Genomic DNA, 16,843 nt, shown 5'->3' on the forward strand with positions numbered 1-16,843 from the left:
TTTTAACAAGATCTCCGATAATGCTATCAGATCGAAATTACAGTTAGAAAAGTAGATGGAAAATTCAATGAAATGGGGGAGGAGGGACTGACAATTCACGTGGCAGATCCGTAGAGAAATGGGAGGAGCGTCAGGGGACGAGCGTCATTTTTTCTGCTGTGGTCTCTGCTTAGGTATGGTATCACGCGCCGATGAAGGAGTGGAAGACCATCGCGATATCCGAGGGCCCTGTTTGACGAGATCGCCGCCGCGAAAGGGCGCAACAGAGATTACATTCGAAGTGCGCAAAATCTCGATCGGGGTCTCAATTGGAGCGAGAGTCACATGATCCGAGATTAAACGGAAAGGAACTCCGGCGGCAATGGATTCAAGATGTGCACAATTGCGCAGGCGGATAAGAGGAGTGGCGGGATGATGCTTAGCAAAAATCCAATCATGTCGAACCCAGACCGCATGTAAACGTCCCTTTCTCACCGTGCGCCGGGGCTGCCTGAGAGTGAGTCTCGTGGCGGCAAAAAGTCTTTCATTACATCGATACGTGAGCCAGCGAAGAATCCAAAACCTCCGACCCATCAAGGGCCCCTGGCGCATTTTGCATCTATACAGCAATCACGAATTGCTAAAGAGGAAAACCGCACAATCAGAAGGCGATCGCTCTTTCGAGATACGGAAACATTCTTCTTATACTATTTCACCCGGCGACACGCTGATACCGAGAACCGAAGCAACACTGTTGGCGAGAGCATGCAAGTCCTCCAGGAGACGCTTGACTACTCTAAAGAGAATTATTTCGGAGCTGAAATTTTCACGGCTTCGAGCAGCAAAGGGAGACGCATTGTCAGTCGACATGGCGGGAGCGGGCGGAGAAGCTTCCAAGACATGAAGACGTTCATCGACGTTATCATGCGCGCTCCTCAGATCCTCAGTGGCACGGGACAGAACTTCAATTTTTAGCAATAATTCATTGAGAGAAACAATATAATTTTAAACGCTGAGCTCGAACGAAAAAAGTTGATTCTTAATTGAGATGAGATTCGATGTTCGTTAATTTATCCAGAGGAGAGAAGGTTTCCCTGAATTTATCCCTGAAGTATCGGCCTCTGGCATCATTCTATTCGCATCAGTATCCACAAGAATGCAGGCATCGCGAGGAGAATGCTTAGCTGATCCTAGAGCTTTACAGAGAGGGCAGGCGATTCTGGCGGAGCCCTTCCGAGGACAATTTGAGGCATCGAGGGACGCAAGGCATTTCTTATGGAATACATGCTTGTATGTTCCGTTGCAATAAAGCTCATTAGCCATAAATTTTTTACAATGACCACAAGTCAGCGTCATTATGAAGCATGTATGTCAGATGTAACGCCAAGTAGTTTTTAATTACGCGAATACAAGCCAGTTCACAGAAAAATATCTAATTTGACTGTTAAATAGAAACAGAAGACATGCGAGTTTGTTTTCAAACAGGCTCACCAAAACGTGCGAATTGATGTCATCAACGTGAGCAACAAGCCGCAAGCGACAATCAGAGCTCAAAAGCTAATCAGACGGCAGGCGCGTGCACAATAGAGTGATAAATCAAAGATGCCAGAGAAATTATTGCCAAGCACCGCCAAGAAAAGATGGTCAGATCTCAGCAACGGATTGACGAAAGTACTCACGACGAATGAATCTGAGCACCAAGGTGCTGATCTCAGCACCAAGAATTAAAGCCTTTGACTAGAGGTCTGAAAAAATAAGGCCCCGGAGGGTAACAAACAGCAGTACAGAGTTCAAATTATAGAGCCGCAAAAGACATGTGCGAATTACTCGAGAGAGAGAGAGAGAGAGAGAGAGAGAGAGAGAGAGAGAGAGAGAGAGCGAGAGGAGAGAGGGAGAGGGGGGAGAGGGGGAGAGAGAGCGAGAGAGAGAGAGAGGAGAGGGGAAGGGGAAGAGAGAGAAGAAGGAAAGAGAGAAAGAAGTTCTTTATGTTGCTTGTTTTATATTAAATTTGATATCTTTTTGATGGTTATTTAACAATTGGTTGGTTATTCAACAATAGATGAAGGAAATCCGTCTGGAAAAGAACAATCTTGAATAATATACAAATGATCTTTTACTATTATATCTGAAAGTATTTCAAAAATATGAAAATTAATAAATTATTTTTTTTAATTCTAACAGTTTAATAAAATGTATACAAATAATTATTCCAGTTCAAAGTAACTATGAAATAAAAACGTACGAGAACATTAACAGCAATAAAAACTTCTGTCCGAAAGTCGAACGCGGGATGGCTATTGCTTAAAATTACCGCGCTCTATATAAGACCAACGCAATCACCTGACGAGCGGGATCGATTCCGTCAATCGATACAGCGCTCCAATGAACGGTGGCAATAAGGCTCTTCTGAATTAATTGTCAGCTGCCGCGTCGCGGTTAAACGGGCAAAACAGCCAAATAATTTAAACTATAAGCATGGCTTTTCTAAAAGAATCGAGTAAAAACGGAAATTGTTATTTCGTTGCGAAATTCTCCAAATCCTTCTAGAAAGGCTGTTGCCTATAAATTAGTGCGAGCGAGGCGGGCTCTCTTGTTCTCGCTTCGTATATTAGCAGAAGCTCGTCTCGCAATTGCAAATAAGTTGATTTTATCGATGTCTCTTTAGCGTAATTTAACGCGCAATTAGTGATCCTTGTTTGTATTTGGAATTGTTTAAATAAAAAGTGTTGTCTGAATTACATTACTTGATCTCTTTAAGACAAATTAAATTATACTGTTAAATTTCGTGGCTCCCTGTCAGTTCGACGCAAACATTTTCTGGTGCGGCTCCTTCGAACCGGATCTAGTGTTCGGAGCCTTTATCAGGAGTGAGTGAGATTTCAGTGATGTTGATCCATTGCGTCGATTTTGACAAAATCACCTGCAAGAAATAAAAATAAGTCAGAGTACGGAAGATTTGTTACTTAAACAATCAGAGCTCTTCGGACTTATTTTCCGATCGTATGAAAATGTGATGAAGTCGGGAACCATTAAGATTACTGAAGACCTAGTGGAAGCTCGTATGCATGCTGGATGGGTACTGAAATTCCTGCGGAATCACGAAAGACTTAGTCGTGAATATGGTGAGAAAATTAAAATTAAGGATCATCATATTCACGAGATATTTGATAAAACGGATAAGGCGCTTACCACATACAGAAGGGGCAATATTTTCATCTGCTTTGAGAACTAAGCGGGGCTAACCTCCTTCGCAATGTCATTAGACAAGGAGAATACAGCCGTCATGTCTACCAAGTTGCCGCGTCTCAATTCCGCTGTTCTCGCAAAAATACGAAGATTGGCCGGCATTTCGTGACCTGTTTATCTCTCGTCGTAATTAATTCACCTGCCACTCCGATTGAGAAGTTGCACTATCTGAAGAAGAGTTTGAAGGGGGAAGTTTAACAAGTGATCCGCAACTTATTGACGACGGATGCCAATAACAACTAAACCTGGAAAGTCCTGGTGAATCATTACGAGAACCCGCGCCTCCTGGTCAAATCGTATATCGCACTTCCTCGCACTTCCAAATCTGAAGAGTGAATTCGCTACGGAAATGAAAAAATTATATTATTGCGTAAACAATACTATTGGTTCGTTGGAAGGCATCGAAGTTCGAGACAAATTGCACGCACAAGTCGTCATTATGGGTCCGTTAATGCATAATGACGACTTGTATGTGCAGTCTCAGGCTTGTTCGATCCGGTGTCTAAGCGCGAAACGCAGCTCAACAAGACGAAGGAGCTGCCTTTGATCGCAGAGCTGCTGCAATTTATAAACAAACGCAACAAACGCAAATGTACACTCGCATTGATACAATCCGCGAAGAGGAAAGCGAGTGCATCGAAGTCAAGCAGTCTGTTTAGTGCTTAGACTCGAGATCTGCACGCGCGCAAACAAGAGGATCAACGCGGGTGCTAATTTTTATATACTAAAGAGTATTATCTTCGATCATGTGATGTGTACTTGCGAAAGTCGGCTTCAGAGCGTGGACAGTACGTTGAGACAAACAACTTTTGCGAATTGTTGAATGTGCGGTAAATATAAACTAGCCGAGTGTCTTTCATAACGAGCTTGTTCCGTCTGTAACGCGCACAATAACATGACTCTTCATGAGGCCTGTATGTCTTATGCGCCGGTGAGAACTAATCATCAATCGCGCCCGCCTCCCAAGCTTCCGACGTCGGTTCTCTTGGTTACTGCTCGCGTCCGCGTGGCCGATCGGTTCGGCGTTCTATCACATTGCTCGCATTCTTGTCGATCAGGGTTCGTCGTTAGTGTCGGAGTCCTTGTCCTCGCAACGTCTTCGACTCGCACTATGTCCTTTGTCTGTCACAATATACGGAGTCAACGAAGTGCAAACGGGTGTGTCGTGAAGTTTCGTCAGCATTATTCTCGCTGCACTGGTATTAGTAAAAGGATTTTGGTATCAAGAACAGCCTGTAGTTGCGAGACAATAACTTACGCCTGAACAGCAAGCTTGCAAAGAGTTATTTCTTGATACGTATTGTCGTAACATGGAAGGCCGTTATGTACGACTTCCCGTCATCACTCCGCTGCCGGACCTGTCGACCACATGGAGCGCAGCCCTACGCGTCCTTACCGGTATGAAAAGACGATTTTCTCGAGATGACCTATTGCGCCAGCGCTATGTGAACTTTATGCGGCAGTATAAGAACCTCAGTCATATGACCTTGGTGGAAGCGAACTCGGTGTCAGGAGAGCGTGTAAGCTACCTTCCCCATCATGAAATTATGAGACAGGCCAGCTCGACAAAACTGCGCGTCGTTTTCAATGGCTCGATAATGACTGTCTCCGGCTGTTCGCTGAATCTCATGGTCGGATCAAATCTACTACCGACCAAATCTATTGCTCAGGTGGCAAATGCATCGACATGTCTTAGGGACGAACGTCAAAAAGATATATCGACAAATACTAGTGCATCCTAAAGATCGCAACTTACAGCGAATCATATGGCGATTCGACAGCCAGGAAAGTATGAGGGAATATCGGCTCAACACGGTCACCTACACTTTTGCGTGCGCTCCTTTTCTGGCCATGCGCATCATACGATTAGCCGAACATAGAGCGGAGACATCTGTCACGAGTATTAATTGCACAAGTGACAATTGCGCCAAGAACGTGCTAGAAAATATCAACAATCAAAAGTTAAACCGAGATATTGCCGAAATGAATTTATTAAATATAATTAATATAAAAGAAGATCCTGAGTGTAAACAGTAGAAACGCGGATGCAAAACGTTTGCGCAAAGCTGGTCTCGGATAAGCGGAATGCTGACGGGCTAACGCGGAAGGGTCAAGACTGCCGCGAAAATCAAGATATATAAGTGCGACTGCGAACGCGCGACCGGTCGTTGGTCAGAAATTTGAAAGAGACTTGTCGCGTTACTTTGCCCGTCACCTCCGAAATTGTAGCAGTGTCTACCGCGACGTGAATAGTGCTAAGTGAAATTGTAATAAAAAACCACTAATGTTATGTGTAAAACTGCTAAATATATTTTCTACTCCAAACTACAAAGCTGTTTCTTGTCATCTCCCTTTGTGGATCCGCGAACCGTGCCGTAAAATACTGGCACAACAATTTAGTGGCAGCGGTGGGATCCACACACCTGATCCAGGACCCGGGAGCGGCCATGATAGCAGCAACAGCCTGTAAATAATATCAGTTAAAACAGGCAAAGAAACAGCCCAAGGCGGGAAGCAGAAACCAGATCCCCATTCAAAGCGAGCATCTGGTATAGCAGTCGATGACCAGGACGCAGATAACAGCGTAACCCGAGAGGCGCGACGTATCACACGGTGACTTAGCATACGAACAGCGGAGAAGTAACATGTAATTAACCGTTTTGATGTAAGTCTGAAAAATCTTTATGTAACCATTATCCAACCAACATAAATGTCCGGAAGCGAAAACAACCGTGATAGGCATAACGCTCCGATACCTTCGCAAATCTACAGCGAGTCTGTACTATGGCGTCCTAGAATTAGTTAATTAAATCCTGTGCGTGTATTATCGAAGAAGCCGTGCGAGACATACGCGACAATGTACGCCGTGTGTTGTAATCGCGATACTCAAGCGATAGTGTATCAGATCCGGAATCTTATCCGAATATTGTTATTGAACGTGTATTTCCATTCGTGGATTTAGATCACAGTTACTAGCCAATAATAGGAGTAAGCAACAAGAACCCTCATTAATTTCATACGAGAGTAATTTATTTGGAAATGCACGCGGTAATTCGGTATCGGGAGATATAGCGACGCATCAACCATCAAACTCGCGCGAAAATGGTGACGTCACGAGCAATCAGCCGGTAGCAAACGCGGAAATAGAGATAGGTCATCTTAAAAATACCATAGAAAAACGCGCGAATGAGCACCAATTCAAAGTAGACAAGAAGAAATATTAGATAGAATAATGGAAACATTTACGGGATTGCAAGATAAAATGAGCAGGATGGAAATTGTAACCTACGATTGCGAAAACTTTTGACTTGCATACCCTGACGATAGAGCTCTAAACGTCACATACGGACAGACTCAAAATGACGTACGGGAAACAAGAAATCGAGCCGTGAAATATTTAAGACTAAAAAATGCGCAGAGTTTGATATCGGAAATAGACGGACATTCGCGTCAGAAGATGCAGGAATTCATAAGCGTTAGTACATATGCGATGGAAAAGATTAATTTCGCGGAAAAATCAGTCTTGCTAGAAGAGATATTAAACACGAAATTGAAAGCAAAACTCTTATTAGACTTCCCAACTAGAAGCGTGACAGACTTCGAGCAATTACGGCGAGAGATAGAAATCAATTATTTGGGAAAATGCGGAACATCACACATATATTTAGAGTTTAACGCTTTAAAACAAAAGCCAGGCGAAAGCACTCATATAGATGATACTATGAATACTTTAGCTATAGAGCTATATGAATCGTTGATCAAGAAATGAGAAAATACAAGCGAGCAGAAGCGAGCAATTTTAGAAACGATTTAGGATCTTGCTTTATTAAATTTCGAGCTGGGACTGCGCGAAGATATTAAATTAGTAATACAATCATAAAAATATTCAAGCCTGCAAGAAGCTATCAATGCAACAAGCGCGGAAGAACGTGTAAAAGGGCCTGCCCTACGAGTGAATAATAGATCGCGATAAATATGGGAAAAACTCAAAAAATTCAAGGGTGTAGCAAATGCGAAAAAGTAGGCCATTATGGGCGAGACTGTCGGTCAAGTCGTTATTACGCTAATAGATTTTCATTGGCCCGAGCCGATAAACCAGCAAGTATAAATGCCGTCGAAAAATTTTGCATATATTGCAAAAAGGTAGGACATAAAAGAAACGAGTGCTGGTCATTGAACGGACAGATAAGGAGTCGAAGCAACATGCGAAGCGAAGCATTGATCGTAAGACAAAGCGTGTAAACACTGCTGTTAAGATAAGAGGAATAAGCGACAAAGCGAGAGCAAAGAATCGTCGTACTAGCAGCGAAGAGGAGAAGGAAAAAAAGAAGGATGTGAAAAACGCTAGTGAGTATTAAATTACGCAAGTGACCGGGAGATATGCAAATACCGGCTTTACACTTGTAATATTATTGATCAAGGAGATGAAGAAGGGTCGGATAAATCTATTATTAGCTACCGGCGCTATACTTACTTTAATTAAAGTAGGAAACTTGAAGGACGAAATACTTATACGAGCCAATGGCCCTCACCGGCGTCACAGGCCATCAGATAAAGATAATTGGAAAAATAAGAGCAACGGTGCGTTCAGGCAACCAGGAAATACGACATACCATGCATGTCATGGGAGATGATTTTCCTGTCGACTACGAAGGAATTCTCGGAATAGATTTCCTACAAAAGCACAAAATTAAAAGCGAAAAAAACTATTTGTAAATTGACAGGATAACTTTGAAACTTCACCCGTACAAAAAAATAACGTTGATCCCCCGCAGCGAAACGATATTGCAGACGGTCACTGATAAAAATTGTGTGGGAATTAAATCAGAAGAAACTAGACCAGGAATATTTATCGGAAATTGTCTAGTAGCACCCGACGAATATACATGCCCAATAAGCATGTTAAATATTACAGGAGAAAACGTCGAAATAATTACGCTACTTGTAACAATAAAAGAGTTACGAGCGAGTGACCGAGAAAAAGTACACACTACAAAAGACAGATAACGAAAGCAAGTATATTAATACTATCACAGTACGAGCGTACACAGATAAGAACCGAGCAAATAAATAAAGAAGAAAAGAAAACTATCGAGCAAATATGCGACGACTTCAATAACATTTTTCACTTAGAAGGAGATATACATATTAACGCATACAATAGCGGTAGCGCATGAAATTAATACGTGCACCCGTAAATGTGCGATCATATCAGTTGCCAGAAAAACATAAGGAAAAAGTAAACCAACACAAGGAAAATGCTATAAGATGATATTATTCGTCCTAGTGCGAGTCAGTGGAACGCGTCACTACTGGTCGTTCCAAAAAAGAGCGACGCTTCAGGAAAACAAAAACTCAAGAGTAGTGGTAAATTTTAGAATACTGCTTGTGTGAAGTTACACGGATGGAACAACACCTGATGAATCCATACCAATATAAGCTAGAAACCGTCCCATCATACGCCCGGCATATTATAATATATTTCGAAGAAATCGGGTTGATGAATCAGACAGAATCGGAATGGAAATTCGTAATTAAATTAGATATTACTGTCCTCAGGATTCGATTTGAGCAGTTGTAAGAGTATTTAAAAAATACGGAAAAGCGATGTGCAAAGGTCGTCCTTGCATTGCCGGAAACACTCAACAAATATATGCGAATATGGTGCGGATATTAGAAAAGGAAAATATCCAACTTATCACTACAGCAGTTAAGAATATTATACTCCAATACAAATAAAAGAGAATTAATAAACGCCATCGACGCGATCAGCAAAGCGTTATTCGGTACAATGGACGCTGATGATGCACAGCGAATAAACGAGCAATTACAGATACTACAAGATAATCAGCAGGTATTACAGTATATAGCGAAGCATCAATTAAAAATATTAAATGCAACTATTGGACACATCAATAATCTTGAAAAGGCAACGGCCTACGTATATAATAAAAATTTATTGTTTAATGTTATAAGGAAAATGGAAATGTAATTAGACATATATACGCAATGAGAAGATTTAGATGATCATTTACAAGTACTTACTGCCATCATGACAGATTTTATAGTAGACGTAGGGAAAATGTTAGATTATTTAGCGTACTCGAAGAAAGAGTTAATACTTACTCGATTGTTATCGTTAAAACAGATAATAACAGATTTGCGGAGAGCTGGATCACAGTTAACGAAAAGGTTGTTGTAACGAAAGGGAATTTTTCATTTCAAATAAAGTTAAAAAATTGGAATACTATTCAAAGATACATATCAATTAACGCATTCTACTCTAATTCTTATATATTTTACTACGCTCAAGTTTCGCAAATAATTGCGTATCCCACATGCAAAATAATACGTACGATACCGCTATCTTCTTACCTGCACTCAAATGTATTTACTTTCGTGAAGATTAATCACCCAATAAAATATCGTTAGATAAGGAGAATAGTCATTACACGTTACTATATGAAAGTGACTTAGATAAATGCATACGAGATACTGCGACGTACACTTGCGAGCAAACATTTTCAATATATTACATTGAATCCGAAGTACTAATATTTATAAGCGCGCCAAGACTCCAAAACTGTGAAAATGGACACGTCTTATCTAGTACCATCTTGTGAATTACACTAATAGAAGCTCAAACATAATCATATTCCACCAAGGAAAGTAACAAAATTTCGATCATTTGTAATAATTTTGAAAGCAAAATAGAAATTAAAGAAACGGATAGAATTAAATTAAACAGAGATTGTAAACTATCTATACTGGATTTAACATTACGAACACAATTATTGCAAAACGCGTATTATATTAAGCAATATCTATCTGAATATAACTTAACATATAAAAAGGATGTTAAAATCAAACTCCTAAAGCGTACTGCTCTTAAACAATTAATTACAGATTCTAAGGAATTAACTAAATTAAGTTTAGACATAAAAGATATCGAGGAATATTTACGAAAGAGTAACATGTATTCAATAATAAATATATATAATATTATATGTGTCTTGTAGGAGCAGGTACTGCTATTATAATTGATATTATATGTATCACGCTATATGTAGTTAATAAGTGGAGACAAAAGGAAGGCGCAGAAATAAAAAGGCAATGACGCTATGTTATATTAATATTAAGAAACGATTATAAGAAAAAATTGTAAATCGGGAAAATTTATGTAATAAAGCGAGTTAAGAAAACTCGTAACCTCGTTTCCTTTTTTCACGGGGGAAAGAATGTCACAAGTGCCAATTGCACAAGTGACAATTGCGTCAAGAATGTGCCAGAAAATATCAACAATCAAAAGTTAAATCGAGACATTGCCGAAACGAATTTATTAAATATAATTAATATAAAAAAAGACCTTAGTATAAACAGTAGGAAGACGTTTGCAAAACTGGTCTCGTCGGATAAACGAAATGCTGACGGGCCAATGCGGAAGGGCCAAGATTGCCACGGAAATCAAGATATACTCGTATAAGTGCGACCGCGGATGCGGTTATCGGTCAGAAATTTGAAAGAAACTTGTCGCGTTACTTTGTCCTTTCGCCTTACCAAAATTGTAGCAGTATCTATTATGACGTAAATAGTGTTAAGTGAACTTGTAATAAAAAACCACTGATATTATGTGTGAAACTGCTAAATATATTTTCTATTTCAAACTACAAAGCTGTTTCTTGTCATCTCCCAAAGTCCTCTGTGGATCCGCGAACCATGTCGTGAAATACCGGCACAATACATTCTAGTGGAGTCAATGTTTTTAAGCGACGTCTATATGAATGATATCCTTACTGACGCTGAAACTTTAAAGAAGATTATCGACCTTCAACGACAGCTAACGCACTTGTGCATGGCGGGCGGGTTTCCACTTCACAAGTGGTCCGCAAACGATCCTGACTTACTGACTGGTATTCCAGCTGAGCACTAAATGCAACAGGATCTACGCGATTGGCGCCTGCATGAAACATGCTACTCTCGGACTGCAGTGGCACCCTACTACCAACAGTTTCTCGTTCGCGACTCGAACCATCAGAATGTCAGACATTACTAAACGCTCGATCTTGTCTCTTAGAGCTTGACTTTTCGACCCGCTCGGCTGGTTGGCCCCAGTGGTCGTAAGCGTGAAGATCGCCTTTCAGACTATCTAGCTTCAGGGTCTAGATTGAGACGAGTCCTTCGACGGCATGGCCGCGCAACAATAAAGGACCTACCAGAGTAAGTTACCATCATTGGAGCAGATATAGATTGCTCGCTGGATGATGCCTGCTTCCTCGATATGGCAGACGATATGGAGCTGCATGGATTCGCCAATGCCTCCGAGCGCGCCTATGCCGCCGTCATCTACTTACAAACAAAGGGTCATGGCAGATCAACCTAGTTATGGCCAAGCAAAAATCGCTCCTACGACTTCACCTCGAGCTATGTGCCACTGATTAAGCTGGCTGCGTACGTGCACATTAATCTCAAACTGACGGTCTCGCCTCCTCATCTCTGATCGGACTCCACGGTGGCGCTGGGCTGGATGAGAAGTTATCCAACAAAGTGGAAGACATATTATACGTCGCTAATCGGATGACCGAAATTCAGACAACCGTTCCTGCCGCGCTGTAGCACCACACCCCGGGACAGAACAACCCTGCTGACTGCGCTTCCCGCGGCCTGAGCCTTGGAGAGTTGTATCATCCTCTCTGGTGGCAGGATTCTCTGTGATTTCGGATGGAATTGCTATCATGGCCTCTTTCAACTCGACTCATCGGCGACGCAGACCTTCCTGAGGAGCACTCGATGTCACAATATGAAGGTCACGGCCCCCCCCCCTCCCTGTAGAAAAGTCTGAGGAACTGCTGAGATTCTCGATCCTTCATCGTCTGCTTTAAATGACAGTTTGGTGCCGACGATAGCTGTTGCTGTGGAACGGAGTGATCTCATCCCAGGAGCCTACTAGAGAGGACGGACTCGATCTGGCAACCGAATTGGAGGACACCCGCCAATCCTGGATATGGCAAGTGCAGGCTGAAGAGCTGTTTGGAAACCATGAGAAAGGATCGCCCTTTGGCGAAATCCAGTTCACTTACCCTCCTTTGTCTTTTTTTAGATTAACAGGGGATCTTCCGCATCAGTGGACGTCTAAACATGCTATCCTGACGTACGATGAAAGACATCCCGCTATACTATTCGGAAACACATTTTACCCGCTTGGTCGTTGAAGCTTACCACCTGCTCTCTCTTCATGGCGAAGTTCAGTTAATCTTGGTAATAGTATGCCAACGCTATTGGATTTCACGTGGTCAAGTTGTGAAGCGATGACTTTCACGTTGCGTGGTTTGTGCGTGATGGCGACCATCCTTGAGCAGCTGATGAACAGTCTTCCCCGGAAGCAAGTCAATCTTTTTCGACCATTCCTGCATAGGGATGCAGAACCGCTGTTTGTCAGAACAAATAAAGAATGAGGATATCATAGAAACCTTCATCGTTTTTTATTTGCTTGGCTACGAGAGCTATTCACTTGGAGGCTGTATCTGATAATACCGATCGCCTTCTTGCTGCCGATTTGTCTTGCGTCGATTTGTCTTTCGACGAGAGCTATGCCTCACCCTGCGGAGCAACTACGGGACGAACTTCGTTGGTGCCGATGTATGAAGCTGCGAGCACTGTTCTCAGCAAGCAGCTCCGAGTTGTGCCAGGCTAGGGACTGTCTAGTAGATTACAGCATACAATGAATCTTCAACCCTTCTTCCGCTCCCCGCTTTGGCAGGATCTGGAAGGCAGCATCAAATCGCTGAAGCACTATCTTCGTCGAGTATTAGACGATGCTAAGTTGACATATGAGGAAATGAGCACTCTCCTTGCTCTAATAGAAGCATGTCTGAATTCGCGCTCGCTCCAGGTATTATTTGACGACCTTGAGAACTTGGTAACTCTCACACCTGATCACTTTCTGATTGACTTTACACTGGCGATACTTAGTCTTCGCTGCTGGATCTCTTCCTACCAAAATGACGCGTTGGCAGTTTCTCCACAGGATGCGGGACCACTTCTAAGAACGATGATCTTACGAGTATTTCAACTCTTTTGCTCATCATCCTAAGTAGTGTAAAAAGTTGATTAAGTAGTGTAAAAAAATCAAACCCATTCTGCTGCCGGTCAACTCGGAATAGGTAACCAACGACGAGCTTGCTATAGCGAATGTCACCTCGGATTCCATTCTGTCTAACGCTTGTAAATATATAAATAAATAGTAGGATATATAGGCGGATTCTGGAACTCTGCGGAAAAGATGAGGAGCGGGGGGGGGGGGGCGCCCCCCCCCCCCCGCCGCCACAACCAAACGCGATTGCGCGCTATATTTACCGTTTTTTATGCGTCGCCATCTTTTTCTTACGTAATCTTTTCTTCAGCGTTTATTTCATGCGATTATTTATGCAGAAATATTATTATTTTAGAGAGCGCGATGATGTCGCGCGTGATGACGCGCGTGTAACACGATGCTGCGAAGAAGGAATGATTAATTTCAGACACAGATATTTTTTATTTTAACATTTATTTTTCATGTAATGCATTATATACAATATTATCTACAGTGTATACTATCAATTCGCATTCAATATATGAATTTTTCTTGTCAATCTTGCGGAAGTTATGTATATCATTGCATTTGTTATTTATACAGTTTTGACGTAAATGAGTCACAAAATATTAGACTTTTCACACTATTCGTGTAATGGCATAATTTACAATATACGTGTTCAACACATTGGTTAAGTGCAAGCGTGAAGAGCATGGTCGATAGTTTCATGTATAAACACTTTTTACATAATGATAATTTTACATTGTCCACATCGCGTATCTTGACAAGTTCAACCTGAAGCTTTTGAATCATTAATGATGATAGAGTAATTGACTGCAACAATCCCTCGATATTTGCCCGTTTTTCAACGAATGCATGTTAATTTAAAATTATATTTTTCTTTTTCGAGACTTAGCACCGTTACTGGAGAGGACGCGAATGAGAAATTCCATTGGAAGAGAATGTTGGCGAGATTGGAAATCGGTTGAAAAAAAGGGGGAGGAGACGGAGACGACGACGACGACGACGACGACGACGACTTGTTCATTATTTTCATTAAATAAAGATAATTTCAAACAACGTGTGGAGTTCTGTGTGGGTATGATGTTGGATGAAGATTCTGACTTTGCATCAAATATAGCCTTCTCGGATGAAGCAACAACTAAATGGTACTCTGAATAAGCATAACGTATTGGTCCGATTCGAATTTTAATTGGATGCGAGAACATAATACGCAATATCTGAAGAACCTAAACTTTGGACTGGAATATTACATAATAGATTAATAGGTCTATTCTTAGTTTATCGCAATTTGAACGCCGCAAACTATGAAGACATGCTCCGAAATCAAATAGTTCTGACAATAAGAAGGATTGCTAACGAAAATTTCGAGCACGTATGGTTTCAACAGTATGGTGAAACCATACGTGCCATATGGCACATTAAACCATATGGCTCATTTTGGACGAAACGTTCGTGCTTACTTAGGCACGATTTTCCCTGATCAGTGGATAGGACGAAGAGGCGCAATTGAGTGACCAGCCAGATCACCAGATTTGACTCCTCTCGATTATTTTTTGTGGGATTATTTAAAAAATTGGGTGTACATAACTAAACTTCAAAATTTAAATCAATTGTCAATGAATTCTAGATGTAGCCACTCTTATACCTACTGAATACTTCGAAAATGCAATCGCAACTTTTTATCATCGATTAGCTGACAAGAAGCCAACGGTTAATAGTTTGAGCATTTGATCCATTGATGCTTTCAATTATCACTCTACTTTAATACTTTAGTAATGCTTTATCTTGTCTTCATTGGTCTTAATATCGGCGATACTGTAATTTTCAAGCATCATAAAACTCGAAAAGTACTTCATGAAAAAATATTTTATTATAGTGTTTTCGAAAGCTCTCGAGATGTGCTATAATAGTATGTAATAAAAAATGGTGTTCTATTTAACAAAATTGATGTGACCTTGACCTGACCTTTGACCTTGGCGACGCCACCCAAAGTCAAATGGATGTGATTAGCAAAAAGATCTTTTTGAACTCTACAACTTTTGTCTGAAACACTTTTCTGTAATACTTATACTTCCCATGATATTCAGGTGTTCCGGAACTTTTTGGATACTGTGTATATACGAGTACATATATACACACATATATATATATATATATATATATATCTAGATTTAAATAAATAAACATGCAATAAAATACACACAACATACACACACACACACACACACACACACACACACACACGCACGCACGCACACGCACGCACGCACACGCACGCACACGCACGCACACGCACGCACGCGCACGCACACGCACACACGCACACGCACACGCACACTTATATATACATCTAGATATATTTTGATCAACTATTGATTACACATATTTTATTAATTAACTCTATTCTTTCTCGCTGTCTGAAATAGTCTTGATATCTTTAAATAATTTGTATGACTTTTATTGCTACACGATTACATACTTTGTAATGTTTAATATCTTTTGACGATTTATGTGATATTTATTGCAATATGAATGTATACTCTATAATTTTATTCTTGAAATTCATCCAACATTTAAATATTTGGTATTAATCTTTTGTGATTCAATATATTTGCTGATGAAGATTTAATATAGTCAAAACATTTCAATATTAATTTGTGTAAAATGAAATATCATATATATATTTTTAAAGTAGATCTTTCTTTTGCTCGTTTTTTTGTTACTTATATACTTTTTCAATTTTTGTGTTTACATTATCGAGAGCGGAGTACATCTTTTAATATTATATATACGAGATCTATTAAAAAAATATCGCGAATTTTGTGTTTTTTCAAAAATTATTTATTTATTCATGAATATCTATTTTGTCCCTTTCAAAGTAATCCCCATCAGATATTATACACTTGTACCAACGTTTTTTCCAATCCTCGAAGCACTTCAAAAAATTATTTTTTGTGATCTTGTTCAGCTCCTCCTTCGATGCCGTCTTTATCTCCTCAATCGTAGCGTAGCGTCGTCCTTTCATGGGCCTCTTCAGTTTCGGGAACAAGAAAAAGTCACGGGGGGCCAGATCCGGGGAATACGGTGGCTGCGGCATCATTAGTGTGTTGTTTTTGATCAAAAATTCGCTCACAAGCAACGATGTGTGAGCAGGGGCGTCATCATGGTGCAAAAGCCAATTTTTGTTCTTCTACAAATCCGGGCGTTTCTGGCGGATTGCTTCGCGCAAATTGCGCATAACTTGCAGGTAATATTCCTTATTGACCGTTCCGATTGGCCAATACTATTTTCTTCACTTCATCAATGTTTTCGTCTGTTGTTGACGTGCTCGGGCGTCCGGCACGCTCTTCGTCGTTCACATCTTCTCGGCCCTCTGAGAACATTTTATACCACCGATAAACGTTGCTTCGGTCCAAGGTAGCTTCACTATATGTCACAGTCAACATTCGGAATGCATCCGCGCACTTAATTTTGTTTTTCACACAAAATTTGATACAGATTCTTTGATCCATTTTTTGGAATAGG

Source organism: Trachymyrmex septentrionalis, unplaced genomic scaffold, assembly GCF_001594115.1.
Source record: "Trachymyrmex septentrionalis isolate Tsep2-gDNA-1 unplaced genomic scaffold, Tsep1.0 scaffold45, whole genome shotgun sequence".
Taxonomy (NCBI): Eukaryota; Metazoa; Arthropoda; class Insecta; order Hymenoptera; family Formicidae; genus Trachymyrmex; species Trachymyrmex septentrionalis.